The following is a 15,256-nucleotide window of genomic DNA, read 5'->3' on the forward strand; positions in this document are numbered from 1 at the left end:
CCCCCCCCCCCCCCACCCAATCATTTGTTTTGTCTTTCTTATTTTTCAGTTCATCGATGTTCTGTTATACCACTATTTCCCGTTGCGAAAGAGGCTTCTTCTTTTCACTGGGACGAATGGGCGACTCCTAAAAAAAGCAGAAGGGCCGGAAAGGAAAAGAAAAATAAAGTTTTTTTTCTATCCCGGGTAGGTACCATATCCCCGGGCCATTTCTGCAAATCAGTTCCACTCCTCACCGCTACGAAAACCAAACGAGGCGAGGGACGGGCGCTGCTGTAGTCGGAAACAAGCGACCCACCCTGCCTCCCTCGTTTTTCTTTATTCCTTTCCGTCTATCCATACAGGTTTATGTAGTTATGCTTTTCTTTCCATCCGTCGTCTGTCCACTTTTATTCTTCTTGGAGTCTTGTTCCCCCACCGCGCTCGAAGCGTTGCGCAGCCGCGCGGACGCATAAAACCAGTTCCTTCTTCTGCAAGCCAAGCCCCCCCCCCCCCCCCCCCCCACCAAGGGGTAAGAAGAACAAAAATAATAATAATAGTAAAAGAGAGGGAACGCCTCGGGGAGGGAGAGAAAGGTGTCACGTGACTTACGGCGCCGCGCTGGCTCGCGACTCGCGTCACGTGACTCGCTGTTGTGTCACGTGACCGCTTCCTCTCCGCGGGCGGGCGTGCGCTCGCTTGCCCCCTGCCTGCGGGGACACGCAAAAGTTGGCGGGGACGACCGGGCGACCGACGGGACGACATCGACCGCCGCCAACACCGCGATCGCGCGGGCTCTTTCGCGGTGACCCGATCGGCGACGAATGTAGTCGACGCTGCCAGCGCCGCGACCAGCCGTGAGTACCAACAGCATTTGTTTGTAAACAGAAGCGAGCGCGTGCGCTCCGTTCTCGAGCGCGCACGTGAGCTGAAAAAGCTTGTGGTTCGATTCGGAAGGAAGTGTGCGGTCCCCGCTGATAACAGGGGTGGCGCCATCGGCGCTCCATGTGGATTCTGTGTTGTGTCTCGCGACGACCGTGTTGTTGTTGTTATTGCCGGGGTCGTGTCACTTCGGACGTTTAGGTTTAGCGAGTGCATATTCAGATGTCTTTTTGCCCGGCGTTTCGGCGTTCCACAGGGATGGAAGACGAGGTTGACGATGCGCGTCTGCGCTGGCCCCCGCCGCTGCACAGCGAGCCGATGCCATCGGATGCGGACTCTGGCTACGAGCCATCGCCGGCCTTCTTCACCTCTGGCCGCGCAGCGTTCGTATTCGACTGGCCTCAGGAGGAGGAAGCCAACGCCGAAGACACTGTCGTCATCGTCGGGGACGATACGCCGCCGTCGTCGTCGTCGCCGCCTCAGCGTTCGTCGGCTATCCCGATACCGAGAAGGTCATCACCGGACTGGCGGTCGCCCTGGCCCGAAGCCGTGGATGCCACGACCCAGACGTCTCCGCGACGGTCGCTGCCCCTGTCGCCGACGCCTTTTGAGAGCGACGCCGGTGAGTGTTCGGACAGTCTCTTTCTTGTTAGGCGAACAAGCTAACCGCTAGCTCAGTTGGTGGAGCGCTCCTCTGGAAGTGGAGAGGTCCCGGGTTCGATACCCGGACCAGGCGGATTTTTTCGGTCGCGCACCAGTCACCTAGCTGTGTTTGGAGATTTGTGTTTGTTCCCCTTCTCCAAGGATTATTTTCGTCATTCTTGCGCAGCTCGCTTGCACCTTTGCATTTAATTGCATTATAATGACAAGCTGTGGTGCTGTCCGCTTGCCCACTCCCGAAAGTTGTCGGTATCCTGCTCATTCAGCGGTTCCGACGAGTTTCGGTTTAGACTGTTGCTTTGCGTGCAGGTTCGGAACTTCTATCCAAACCTACACTTAATTTTCGAAAAAAAAAAAAAAAAACGAAATTAAATGCCTAAGCATTACGCATATGGAGCCACACGGTCCCGCCTGCAAACACGAGGACGAGAACGTAATGTTTCCTCGTTGGGGCAAAATTATTAACCGTCTCGCGTGATTCGCGAGATGCACGTGAGGTCACACACCGTAGAGCACCGTGCCCATTGTGCTGCATGCCAAACGCAGCTTCATTACGTCAGAGCCGGCTTCAGGTCGTGCTGGACTGCAGAGAACCCATGCTGGACTGTGGATTGTAAACATCAGAATGGTGTACTTAATTCCATTTTTTTTTTTCTCGGGGCCCGAGGGATTTGCAGAGAGGAGTGGTTTAATATACAACACGTTAAAAACAATTAATTGAAAAAAAAAAAAAAAAAAACATTACGTCGCATTGTGTAAGAAGTTAGCAATTGAAACACTGAATCATGAATGCCAGTAATGACGGCAATAACTATGGGAAGGCGATTCCAGTCTATAAAGCTTTTTAAACAAAAAAAACATTGAAAGTGGACGTTTAGCGGGGGTTTCCAACTTTTAGTTCGTGATCAATGCGTGGTGATATGTAATATGGTTCCAAAAACAGCGCATGGCGAAGTTTTGGGTTAGAGTGATATATCTTGGAGAATAAACTTAAACGAGATGTATTTCTATGCTCTCTGCAAACAAGTTCGCTTTCAGGCGACTAGCTAGAATTGCATCATTCAAATGCACACGCTTGGCGCACTGAGTGAGCCAGGAGTGTGAATTTGCTACCCCCCTTACCCTCCCCCCCGCTTCACCCACCCACACATTTTTTTTTTTTCTTGATGTCATTTCGCCGTTGAGTTCTAAAATGTCAGCGCGCAAAGGGACTGTTTACGACGTTCGGCCTTCTGCGTGCTCTAGACGGTAGAGGGGAATTAATCGATGCTTTGGATTCAAACTTTGCAAAGATACGCGGCTTGCACATCACGTCATCGCAGCTGGTGGTCATTCTTACTCGTTCTTGCCGTCAAGAACAAAATTTGTTAGTACAAAATGTCTGCTATATAAGCTATGCACTCTGCAGCAAGGACACCACGATGGCCGTTGGTGTGAGGTTACTGCAAGTCATCTACAACCACCATCCAGCGTTAATGGATTAGTTCAGTTATGGAACTGTCCGTAGACGCTGCTTCCAGGAGCACTACTCCATCCCCCACAAAAGCCTCCTCCAGTCGTTCGACGCGCCACCGTTTTGCGGACGACTGCTCTATGGCAACTGCGGTGTGTTCTATGGAATACGTATGTTTCGAAGCACAGCGCCCACATGGCGTTTCACCGTGTAGACTCTTTGGAACAACAGAGCTAATCTAGTAACGTTGCCACCATCAGCCTAGGCAGGACGTCACCGTGTAACAAACAAAAATCTGTTTGGCTCTTTAACCAAACTCATCTTTAACAAAGGACAGGGCCGGCTTGCTAGAAACAGCGTCTCAGCTGAGACTGGGTGAAAGAAAGCTCTGCCAAAGCCAGCGCACGAGCTCTCAAGACGCTAGCGTGCCCCAGCCTTGGCAGTGCTTTCTTTGACCCAGTCTCGGCTGAGACGCTGTTCTAGCAAGCCGGCCCTGATGTTTCGACATGGTGAACCTGGGGCCGGGAGAAAGAAGGGACGTAGGACAGACACATTTACAGTTTTGTGTCTGTCCTACGTCCCTTCTTTTCCGCTGCTCCAGGGTTACCATGTCAGTATAGGGAGTATTCACTGGCGGCCATAGCTGTGTGCGCGAATACTGAGCGCGTGCTGATGGCGAGCTTCCACAATTCTTTTGCAACGTGTGTTCCGCACCATCAAGAGTGCCGGTCTTAGCAGCCTATTGATGTGAGCTCGTTCCGAGCATGCGCTCTAAACAGCACCCACAAATATGGCGTCCAGTGAATACTCCCTATTGAACCAGCTCGCCTAGTTACAGATTTTTTTTTTTTTCGATTCTGGCGATTTTTTACGTTAGCGTATGTTCGCAAACGTTCCTTGCTAACTCTCGTGCGAAAAAAAGAAAGAAAAGAACATACAACGTAAGAGACAGAGAAAAGGGGAACTGACAACGTTTCAAACTTGGTTCAAAAGGTGGCTATTCGTGGCTTGCACGCACCGTCATCGGTCATTCCGTTTTATCCTTGCAAAGAAAAGGGAGAATTTGGTGTGCAAAATGTATCCCGTGGAAGGCACGTATTCGGCAACAAAACCACCACAATGACTGCTAAAGTGACGTCAATGCAAGTCACGTATGACAACAAACAAGGTCTGTTTGACCTGCAGATACGAAAACTATAATCAAGGTTTGATATTAATAAAACAAAAAAAAAAAAACTTGAATAGCAACTTCGCGGTACCGGCCTATTATCTCGGTCGCGGGTGACTGGGATTGTCCGTCCTTAGGTTCTTTTATACACACTTACACAACGAAAACAATGCACAGCAAAGTAAATAATAAAAACAGTCGGGGACACAACTAGTTGTCTCAGCTGACAGCGTTGTGATTGTCCTCTTGATATTTTTCCTTGGGGTTCGTTAAAATTACTGGTCATGGGACACACCTAGCTGTCCAAGCTTACAGTGTTATGGTTGTATTGGTGAACATTTTCTTTAGTTTTCGTTAAAATTACTGGTCATGGAACACAGCTCGTTGTCCAAGCTGACAGTGTTACGCTTGCTCTGTTGATATTTTCTCAGTTTTTGTTAAAATGACTGGTTATAAGACAAGGCTAGCTGTCCGGTTAAGCTGACAGTGTCGTGGTCCTCTTATAGGGATATCTTTCTTTAGTTTTAATTTTTTTTTTTTTTTAAATAGTGGTCTTGAGATACAGCTACCCTCCAAGCTGATGGTGTTGGAGTCGTCCATGTATCTTTATTTAGTTATTAATATTACTGGTCATGGAACGCGGCTATCTGTCCAAGCTGACTGTTTTATAGTCACGAAATCGCAAATATATGTTTGTGCTACTCGAAACAAATACGTGGACAGGAAGGTATACACGACGTTTCGGGCGGACGCCCTTCATTAAGTGATCATTTGACTGAGCTGACAGTATTGTGCTGTCCTGTATGCATCTTTCTTTAATAAAAATGACTGGTCATCTGTCCAAGCTGACAGTGTTATGGTTCTTTTCGTTAAGATTACTGGTCAAGGGTTACTTGTCCAAGCTGATAACGTTACAGTTCTCCCGTTGATATGTATACACACACATATTTTTTCTTCGTTAAAATCAATGGTCAGCCTCGTCGGCGGACAGGCGCGACGATGCGCCCATGTGTCGGCGCTCTCGCGGGCGCTGCGCTGGCGTGGTCAGTCCGGCGGGCGGCGGGCGTTGGTGGCGTCGTCCTTGTGCGCTCTTCCGCGTGTCGCTCTCGCTGGCAGGCGGCCCCAAGGCCGCTGCCCTCAGCCGCCGCCAGCGACGACGACGTCGACGAGTCCCCTTCCGCGCGCCCCACCGCCCCGAAGGCCCCGGTAGAAGCCGCCCGGGCCCGGCTGGAGGGGGGGAGGGAGGGAGCCGAGGGGGGGCTTGCTGTGGACGGCCGACGGGCGCTCACCCCGTCCCCGGGACGACCCTTGACCCCCCCGCGCAGCTTCGGCTCCCGCTTTCCTCCTCTCTCACTCCCTCTCCTCTGTCACTAACGGCAGTCACATATCGTGGCAAGGTGCTACATAAAACGAATTCCTCCTTGCAACCTCCCCTTTCGCCTCCTCCGTCACATCTTGTTTTGAACAAACGGAGGTAACGTTTACATTTCGTGGCGTGAGGCTACAGAAAGCAGCACGCCTTCTTCGTTGCACTTCTACTCCCCTCCCCTCTTTTGCTTGCCTCTGCCATAAAGGCTACATAAAGCGGAGACGGGTGCGTACCGCAGTGGTGCCTCTTGCAAACGGCGATTTGTTTAATTTTTCGATTTTTTTTCTCGTTACGTTTCGTGTTCTGTCTCCTCCCCATCTTCGCTTCTACTTATTGTAACCGAGCTTTCACTTTATTCTTTATTATGTAGCGAATACATACTTTTTTTTTCCTCGTTCTTGCCCTTTCTCGTTTCTTTTATCTGGCTGGGGTGGTGACGGTGCCAGTTATAATACCTGAGTGTCGCTCTGTTCTTCTCTGTGATGGCCATCTGCGCCACAGGCTTTTTCTTCTTTCTGTGGTTCCCAGCGCAAGCACACGCCCGTCTTTACAGTAGGCGGCAATGCCCCCCCCCCCCCCCCTTTCCTATTTTTGTTTGCTTTTCGCTTAGTTTAATTTAGTTTTGTTGATTTCTTGGTTTCTTCTGGTTTTTCGAGATGAGGCGGTGCTCCCCTTCTCTTTCGTGGTGATGCCATTTAATCTTTTCCTTATTTTTCACAAACGGCAGCGATTCCCTCCCTTTCTTTTCCAATAGGCGGTGCCCGCCTCCCCTGCCACCCTCGCTCTCCGACTATCAGGAAAGGCGCTAATAATCAACTAGGTTATAATCACACTTCGGTTCTTAATTATGCCTTCTTGGCTGTTATCTGTCCTATCCTCATTTCTTTTATATTTATTCGGATATTATATTTTCTCCTGCAAAGTGGCCAATCTCCTCCCCCTCCCCTCGTATTGTTAGAACCTCCACTGTGTCAGGGACCTCCGTTTGACCGGGAGAAATCGGTGTGCGACCGCAACTTGGAGCACCTGGAGCTCGCGCTGCAGAATCAAGGGATCCCGGGTTGAAGGCCTCACCCCTGCCCGTTTTGGCCTGGGTGTGCATCGTACCGGTGTGTGGTCGGATCGTCACTACTGCGCGATGCTCGTTAAAGACCACAGGCTATTCCGCATCCACAATGGAGATCAGACATCCATTAAAACTGGCAAGATTTTTTTTTAGTGTAATCATGCGGTGTTCGTACGCAAACACCCATGTGATTGCGAGGAGAGGGTGATAACGCCGCCGCGCTGTCGCTCTATCACTGTCCCACCTCGCACAACCACGCCATCAATGGCAAAACGAGCTACTGCTTTCTCTGCCTCCGCTCTTGGGGTTTTTTTGGAAGGTTCTCTGGCGTAGCAAATCTCCCGAAGCACATCTTTCAGCGACAGCTGCCGATCGCAGTGTACTTTGTGTGTAGTCGTTTGCAGTTTTCTTTGTTTTTGCCCGCAGGCCCTGGCAGTCTGCTTCTGAGACTGCTCGAAGAGGCCACCATTCCGGACCTGGTGCCTCGCGTCGAAGAGCGCTTTCAGCGCGCCTCCACGCGACGCCTGAGCTGGGCCCTGGTCGGCGTGCAACTACGCAACATCAGCGACAGTTTCGCCTTGTCGCGGAGTGCTCCCACGGGACGGCGGTGCGGGCTGGGGCTCACGTTGAGATCCGACTAGCAGACGACGGACGGCAGGGCAGGTGCTCCGTCTGCTAGGACTTTACCGGGGACGCTGGATTGGATTGGCTCGGCCTTCAGAGCAAAGCCTGCTGATGACGTCACCATTAGATTGACAGATAAACAGATCTCGTGACAAAGTTTTTTTTAAATTTTTTTATTGTGAATTTTTTTATATTATTCTTAACTCCGAGGTCGTCGAAAACGAAAGTTTCTACCTATTTTTTTTTTATGGTTAAGCTCGGCGAGCTTGATATGTGTCCCCGACGAAACTAAACACTTGGTGAATACATGCTGACCACACTGGGGTCACAGGTTTCCATTAAGTTTGTCCAAAGCAACGTTTTCATAACAATGCCAGGTCCAGATGAAGGAAACTAAACTTTGAACGAGCAACAGCTTAGAGCTTATGAGCTGAATGCGAGTACAGCAATCACATCTATGATGTACCAAGTGAATTTGGCTGATAGAGCATGTATTGATTAAGTGTTTTGGATTGGCGGATAGATCTCGTGACAAAGCTTTTTTATATATCTCATTTTTAACCTTGACATTAAAAACAAAAAGTGCAACTTATATTTTTGTATGGCTAAGCTCAAACTTCGTATAACCCTATGACAAAACTGAACACTTGGTCAATTGATGCTGGCTACACTGGAGGCTCAGGCTTTTATCCGAGTTTGTCCAAAGAAACTATTCAGGTTTACATAAATGAACTTAAATATAAGAGAATCAACAGCTTAAAGCTGGGTTACACCATTTGCTATTATGAAGCAGCCTTGGTGTATGAAGCATGTATTGATCAAGTGTTTACTACTACCTGAGCAGGAATCATGGTAGTGGTACATGCAGAGACGGTGTTTGTTTTTCGACCCAGTAAAGTTATAAGCATGATTAATGTTTGTGACAAAAAAAAATTGGGGAAAAGTGTGATTTCTCTTTTTTTATGATTCGTTTCAACCAGTCGAAGAAACGGACACTGTTGCCGACAGCTCTGGAGTTGTCGCCATCTTCAAAATCAAACGTAAATGAAACTTTTCTTTTTTAATAGAAGCATGTGCATTATTTTTGTTACAGCAACGTTTGAAGAAAAAACAAATCATTTTTTGTGTGTGTTTTTCTGCGTGCTGTTGGCTACGACAGGTTCTAACGTATGCTCAGCTGCGTCGTCTGCCATTTATAGACTCCCGGTGTGGGAGTTCTCAACGAGTGCCTTTTGAGAATGTTTTTTAATAAGGTTCCGAAATGTGTTGGAAGGGCCACTTATAACGATTTTTCCCTCACTGCGGAAACTGACGGACATAAGTAATGTTGACGATGACTTATATAGATCTCAATTAATCTTTACAAAAAGCCTGGTACACAGCATTACGTAAAGGTTCATGCACCTTTTGCGAGACATGGGCGTGTTTCCTCTGGCTCGCATTTATTTTAAGTTAACTGGACGTAGAAATATTTTCTCTTTCTCCCCAGGATTCGGGAGAGCGAAAAAACAGATTTTCTGCCTTGCAGAAGATCAAGTGTGTATGCCCGGTTTGCAAGGCAGAAAATAGGGCCATTGATTGCAGTATTTTTTTTTTCTTTATCCAGCAATACAGTATTTTAATATCCATAGTATTAGGCTGAAAGGAATGACATGCATTTAAATTACATTACATCTCATTCTTCCTCTGGAGGAATGAGATAAGAAAACAAAAATCTTTGAAGTGGCCCTTAAGCCATATTTTCAGTGTCTGGTTGAGTAACCAGTGTGGAACACCTTCGCTATGGCGTACAGTCGTGGACAGAACAAACCAGAACAAGTCGGCACTTTTTTGTTAGGTGGGTGCACGGATGGATACAGCTGAATCCTTTCAGTTGGGTGGCAACCAGAAAAGCCTTGATTTTTTTTTTTAGGGAGTTTTATGCTTCCTTAGCACATAATGTACACATGTTACATGCCGTCACCCAGTTGTGTTCACATGTGCGATGAAGTGCATTCGGGCGTTCCGGTTCTCTTTGTGCAGCGACTGTGCCCTACGTAGGATTCTTGTCAGTCTTGTGCCTTAAATTTATCACTGCCAGCGGGTTAGGAAACTATGTCCAGCGTCATCTTTGAAGGAACAGTGCTGGCCTTGACCGGGAAAGAGATACAGTGTGCGTGCGTGTGCTACAGCAATTTGAACTTTTTGACAGAAGACATCCATATTACATACATACAATATGGACTAATGTCTCAATCTTTTTTTTTTTTTTTTTTTAAGGTCATACTCGTAAGCGTACGGCATTCTTTTTCTTTCCATGGTCTCGAGGCGTCCTGCTCACAGATTATGGACCAAAGGGGCGTCGGGGCCAAAAATACATGATCTTGAGTATTTTTTTTTTTTTGTCTGTCCCTCTTCCTATGTATACATAACATTTAAAAGAAAGAAAAAAGCTCTTTGCTGCGGTTTTGTGCCGCCTTCGATCTCAAAGTTGTGTGTGATAGCCAATAAAGCGGCTCTGTTTTTGACCCTCCGTGTTGGTTTCTTCTTGCTTTGGTTCTTCCTTACCGCCCACTCATAATTATTTTTTTTTTTTTATTTTTTACGAGACAACGCCTGTGCATGACGCCACTGTTGGTGGCTCTCTGACCCGCCCGAGTGGCAAACATACTGAGGTTGTGGTGGTGACAGGAAGGTTTTTGATTCTATAAAACACGACATCCTACTCCGAAAGTATGGAATAAGAGGCAGTGGTGGTTGTTCCATATCCCTCAGATGTGTTTCTGCTAATCCATACACTGCAAAGTTTTCGCTTTCTAATTGCTCCTCGGTCTCCTCCCACTTTATTAGACAGTTTTAGTATAGCGTTGCTGGATCTTAAGTACGCAATAGTATATAGCGTACGCTAAAAATGACCTGTTCGGACCGAATTTAGTTGTGCGTTACGTTTTCGAGTGAATACCGCGCATGATCTTGGTTAAATTTGCTAGAGCCGTAGAATCTCGCGTGCTCATAGCGCAACCATGCTCCTGGAAAGAAATATTAAAAAAGAAAAAGTGTCTAATAATTTTATTTCAGATTAAACCAAGCCACAGCTGCCTCGTCAAGCGCGCTTTTCTGCGGGGTACAGATGCTACGAGTACGAGTACGTAGCCAAATTCGATCACGGAACCTCCGTCAGTCGTCCCGTGGAAACGGCACCTTTTATCAATGCTATCGCGGAATGAAATTCATGACCCTGATGTCCAGTGCATCGCAAGAACTTTGGCGATTTCTTTTAGAGTCGTTCGTCCGTCGGCGATGAACTAGGGCGTTGAGCAGATCGCAGCGTCGACGCACACTGCGAGCGGCGAACATTTCCACTGTGCACTCCATCAGCTGCAGGGCGATCTGATTCGCCCGCGGTAGGTCCCAGAAAGAATCGCCGAGATGAACACCACGCAATCTCACGTAACACAGAACTTCAAAAACACCACGTCGCCCTTGCTGCGCCAGTCTAGGCAACCGCCATCTTGAAACTGGCGCTCTCGTCGGGTCCGAGATCTCTCGAGAGCGTCCCGCAAGGCCCGCTACCCAGCAACGCAAAATCCCCAGCGTTGCGTCCGTACGCAATACGCTAGCCCTTCTATTGCGTTCTGCGCATGCGCACTCACGACCCGCAATCTCCTTGCGTACGCAATGCTATAGCGTACGGTCAACTAAAACTGTCTACTATGTTCCTGTCCCCCTGCATTTTTATGAACCCTATGGATATCGATGGATGGAATGCAACCGGGCCAAAGGGGAACGCAAGGGAGGAGAAAGGACGAAGTAAATCAAGGATTGCCAGGGTTAATGCATACAGACGATATTGTACTCGTATCAGAAAGTCGTGAGAGAATACAGTAACTGATTAGGATTTGGAGCAGGGAAGGGGACAGTTTAGGCCTAAAATTCAGTAGGGACAAGTCGGGTATAATAGTTTTTAATGACGAGACGGTGGACCCCTGAAGATACAGGACATAGAACACGTAGAAACGTACAAATATCTGGGAGTTGGTTAAGTGAGGGAAGAAAGTATACCTAAAAGAACATGAAGATATTACAGGGGAAACGAGATTCAGCTATTATGAAACACAGCGCACTCTGGAACTATAATAGATAGGAAGTCGTTACGGGTGTATCTAAGGGAGTTATGGTGCCAGGACTGTCATTTGGGAATCCGGTATTGTGTATGAGGTCAGAAGTCCAGGCAAGTTTAGAGATACACCAGGAGTGTGGGTAGGTCGGCATTGGGAGCAAATCGGAATACACCAAATGAGGGAGTACAGGGGGATATGGGTTGGGCATCTTTCTAGTATAGAGAAGCGATCAGTAAAGTAAAATTTGAACAAAGACTAGCTGAAATTGAGGATACACGTTGGGCAGCGAAAGTGTACAAGTGTCTATAAATAAGAAGTCTAAACAATAAGTGGACAAGCCGAACCCGCAAGCTGAGATCTAAATGCATTCAAAGCGATGGGGCCCATCAGAGCATATCAATAGAAAAGGGAGTAAAGGAAACTGAGAGGAAATTGTGGGAAGAGAGAATGCAGGGGAAATCTGCTTAACAATATACAGGGCACAAAAACAAGAAATAAAGAAGGAACAGTTGTATGATAATTCATTGGGGAGCTCATTGCTGTTTGAAGCTAGAACGGGGGTGCTAAGAACGAGAACATATAGGACTAAATACCAAGAAATAGTCACTATATGTCACATATGCAACCGCGAAAGGGAATCTATAGAACATGTAATTTTAAGGTACACGGGGCTTCGTCCCATCCTCTTGGGGGGATGACTACGGATTTGGAGGGGGCACTGGGGATTCGCAGACATGCATGGACGAATGGATGAGGAGACTAACCACGGGAAATAAATAAAGACGAGTTCCGGTAACCAAGAGGAGATTGGAAGATTAGTGGAAAAGATCTAGGGAAGGGTAAAAATACAGGTAAAAATAAGCAATGGAACGTTTAAAAAAAAAGGGGGGGGGAGGGTTGTGTTAAAACAAAATTTATACAGATTAAAAAAAAAAAAAGGATGACGATATGTTAGGCTAGGTGGCGCAAACTGCCGCCCGTTACTAACGGCATAGCTGTTAGGGAGTTTTCGTAGATCGTTTTCGCCGTCCCGCAAGGCCCTCCGCAACCCGCTACGATAGCGGGAACACCACAGCCAAGGCTATCGGCGCGCAGGCGCAGTAGCAACCTCTTCGTTGCGGAACGCTTAGCGGAGGGGGCAGCGCGGTCTACGAAAACTCCCTAACACCATCCATCTATCCGTTCTGTCGCGCTCTACCTCGTTGGTCGCGCTGTAGATGGTTGAGCGTGTTGGTTATTAATTTACGATAAGGAAAGAGGAACATTTAAGACAAACAGACAAGACAGGCTTTCTAAAGCTGTTTTAAATGTTCCTCTTTCCTTATCGTAAATTGGTCGCGCTGTAGATGGTTGAGCGTGTTGGTTATTAATTTACGATAAGGAAAGAGGAACATTTAAGACAAACAGACAAGACAGGCTTTCTAAAGCTGTTTTAAATGTTCCTCTTTCCTTATCGTAAATTGGTCGCGCTCTTTCGCGATCTTTCACTCGGGACTCAAGATGTCGGCGCACGGGAAACTTGGCTCCCCCTAATGAAGAACCCCGAGAACGCCTATCATTGCCCTCCGTTTACTTTTGCACAAAATGCACCCCCCCCCCCCCCCCCCCCCCCCAAAACCCCCTATATTCTTTTTTTTAATTGCAAAAATGAGTTATACATTAAGGAAGGCTCATTCTCCGTTCAAATATAGCGCTAGAGGTCCGAACCAGACACCAACGTTTCTGCAACAACCGTTATCCTATTCAAAAGTTATAAGCTTTTTTCTTAAATTTTCGATAAGCGGAAGATGACGGTCGATGGTCTTCTTATAGTTATAATACACGGACGGGCAAATATGAACTCTAATTTCCAATTGAAAATTTCACAAAATCACTTATAACTTTTGATATCTGGTTCGGAGCTCTAGGTATAAAACTCACGCAAGAGGCGGAACAACTAAAGCTCCTGACATGGTAACCCAGGAGCGGGGTGAAAACGGGACGGACGGCACAGAGCTCCAGTCGACATTTGCTTTAGGTTCAATAAAGCTCCTCCCTGCCGCTTTCACCTAGCCGGCATTACCCTTACTCTGCCGTGGAGGCCCCCTGCCCCCGACAAAAAGAAAAGTGGGCCTCTTGCACCGCGTACGTGTACAGTAATCCATCCGGTATTGCGTGAGGTAATACGTTCTTTCAAATCAAGCGCTCAAACAAAAATGGCGACGTCAACTACGCGTCGCGTACCTCTACTGTACGGACCGCAGCGCTTCTCCGTGGGCTTGTGGCGCAACGGATAACGCGTCTGACTACGGATCAGAAGATTCCAGGTTCGAATCCTGGCAAGCTCGGTACATTTTTTTTTCTTTTTTTTTAATTAAGTTTATCAACTTTTATTATACATTTTTCTACGATTTTTTTTGCCTACTGCGCCATATCAATTAAGAGAAACGGTCCCACAAACTTGAGCTTGGTTTAGCTATTGGTTCCTGGCGACCCCTCCCACAATAAATAAATAAATAAAATGTTTTGTTTTGTTCAATTAAATTCCGCATCACCGAACGTTCATCCTCCGCCCAAAGGTAGCGCTTGCTGTCAAAAGTATATGCCATAGTTTCATAGCTAAGTTATCTTATTCAAAAGTTATATGTGATTTTCTGAAAATTCCAATGGGAAAATGGGGCCAGCTTTGGACCGTTTCGTCGGCCGCCATTTTTCCATTCAAAATTTCAGAAAATCACTCATAACAGTTCTGATTAAGGTAACGGTCAGTTCTGGAACGTTGACCCCCGATTCGGACCGCTATTATGTTTGCGAAGTCACTCGCGGGCGCCGCTTGATTATAGTGGACTAGAAAATGCAGCGTAGCTTGATGAGATGATGAAGCGAGACGTGTCCTCCCATATCACGGACCACTGCACTGACTGCACGGGCAGCATGGCGTAGCCACGAATTATTTTCGGGGGGGGGGGGGGGGGGGGGGGGGGTTCATAACTCAAGAAAAAAAAATTAAAAAGAGACCACCACGCGCACCCCGATATCCTGTACTCTCCGAAAGCATATTATACACCTGAAAATTGTGTGGCGGCAATTAAGCTGAAATAATTTTCATTCACAGTGCCATATTTTTGTGTAATTGTAATGGTAAATATTTCATTATGGGTGTCTAAGTTGAAAGCATAAAAATTGACTGCAGCAGACCAAAATGCATGAAAGGGAAATAAGAAATCGTAAATCTTTTTCGGCTTATTGTTTCCTATCGATACTTACTCTTATACTATCATGCTCTTACACAACATTAGAACCTTATGTTGCTGTTTTTTCGACCCTTGTGAGACTAAAAAAAAAAAAAAAAAGCTTTCCAAAACAACTCTTTCGCATGACACAGTATGATTTGCAAATATTTACAATAGTTTATTTTTCAACTTTTTTTAGCGAGCAATTTCCGCTCGCAATATTTTGCCATCAAGGGGAGAAGCACAACGGCACACGTGCGTTTTTTTCCTGCAAGAACGACGGTCGCTTCCCGCAGTGCTTGTATAGAAAATGGCATACCATCGATATTCACATGTTTATCAGCGACCTCCGCGCTACCCCGTGGCCCGTTCTTTGAAAGCGCCATAATTTGCGTAGTGAATGCTACGACAATGTCAAATGCGAGACATCTTAAAGATTTTGGTATTTCTTGCGGGACGCGGGACACGCGCTCTCAATGCGGGACAGTCTCGCGAGTCGCGGGACGGGTGGTCACCCTAGATGTTATGCACGTCACCAGAACAAGGAACTGCTTCAATAACTTTTTAGCGCTTTTTTTTTATTTATAATAGTCCAAAATAAAAGGTGGAACACAAGCTAGAGTTCTCAAACTCGAACACACGGAACACGACACTCAGTAAGCACTATTTCGTCATGATAAGTCTGTATCTTGGACATGGTAAGTGCGTTTCTCCAGACATCGCAGTGTTTCTTCGTGTACTCA

General features: G+C 47.0%; 1 long non-coding RNA gene and 1 other non-coding gene across 2 annotated transcripts; both read left to right on the plus strand.

Annotated features, from left to right (window-relative positions):
* Positions 1–652: 652 nt before the first annotated feature.
* On the plus strand, positions 653–9,708 carry LOC115314989. Its single transcript, XR_005714713.3, has 3 exons — positions 653–836; positions 1,118–1,483; positions 7,004–9,708. It is a non-coding gene; the product is annotated as an uncharacterized LOC115314989 (long non-coding RNA).
* A 3,847-nt stretch (positions 9,709–13,555) lies between these two features.
* Trnar-acg lies at positions 13,556–13,628 on the plus strand. Its single transcript has one exon. It is a non-coding gene; the product is annotated as a tRNA-Arg (tRNA).
* The last annotated feature ends 1,628 nt before the right edge of the window (positions 13,629–15,256 follow it).

Source organism: Ixodes scapularis, unplaced genomic scaffold (genome assembly GCF_016920785.2).
Source record: "Ixodes scapularis isolate PalLabHiFi unplaced genomic scaffold, ASM1692078v2 PGA_scaffold10__122_contigs__length_95168666, whole genome shotgun sequence".
NCBI lineage: Eukaryota > Metazoa > Arthropoda > Arachnida > Ixodida > Ixodidae > Ixodes > Ixodes scapularis.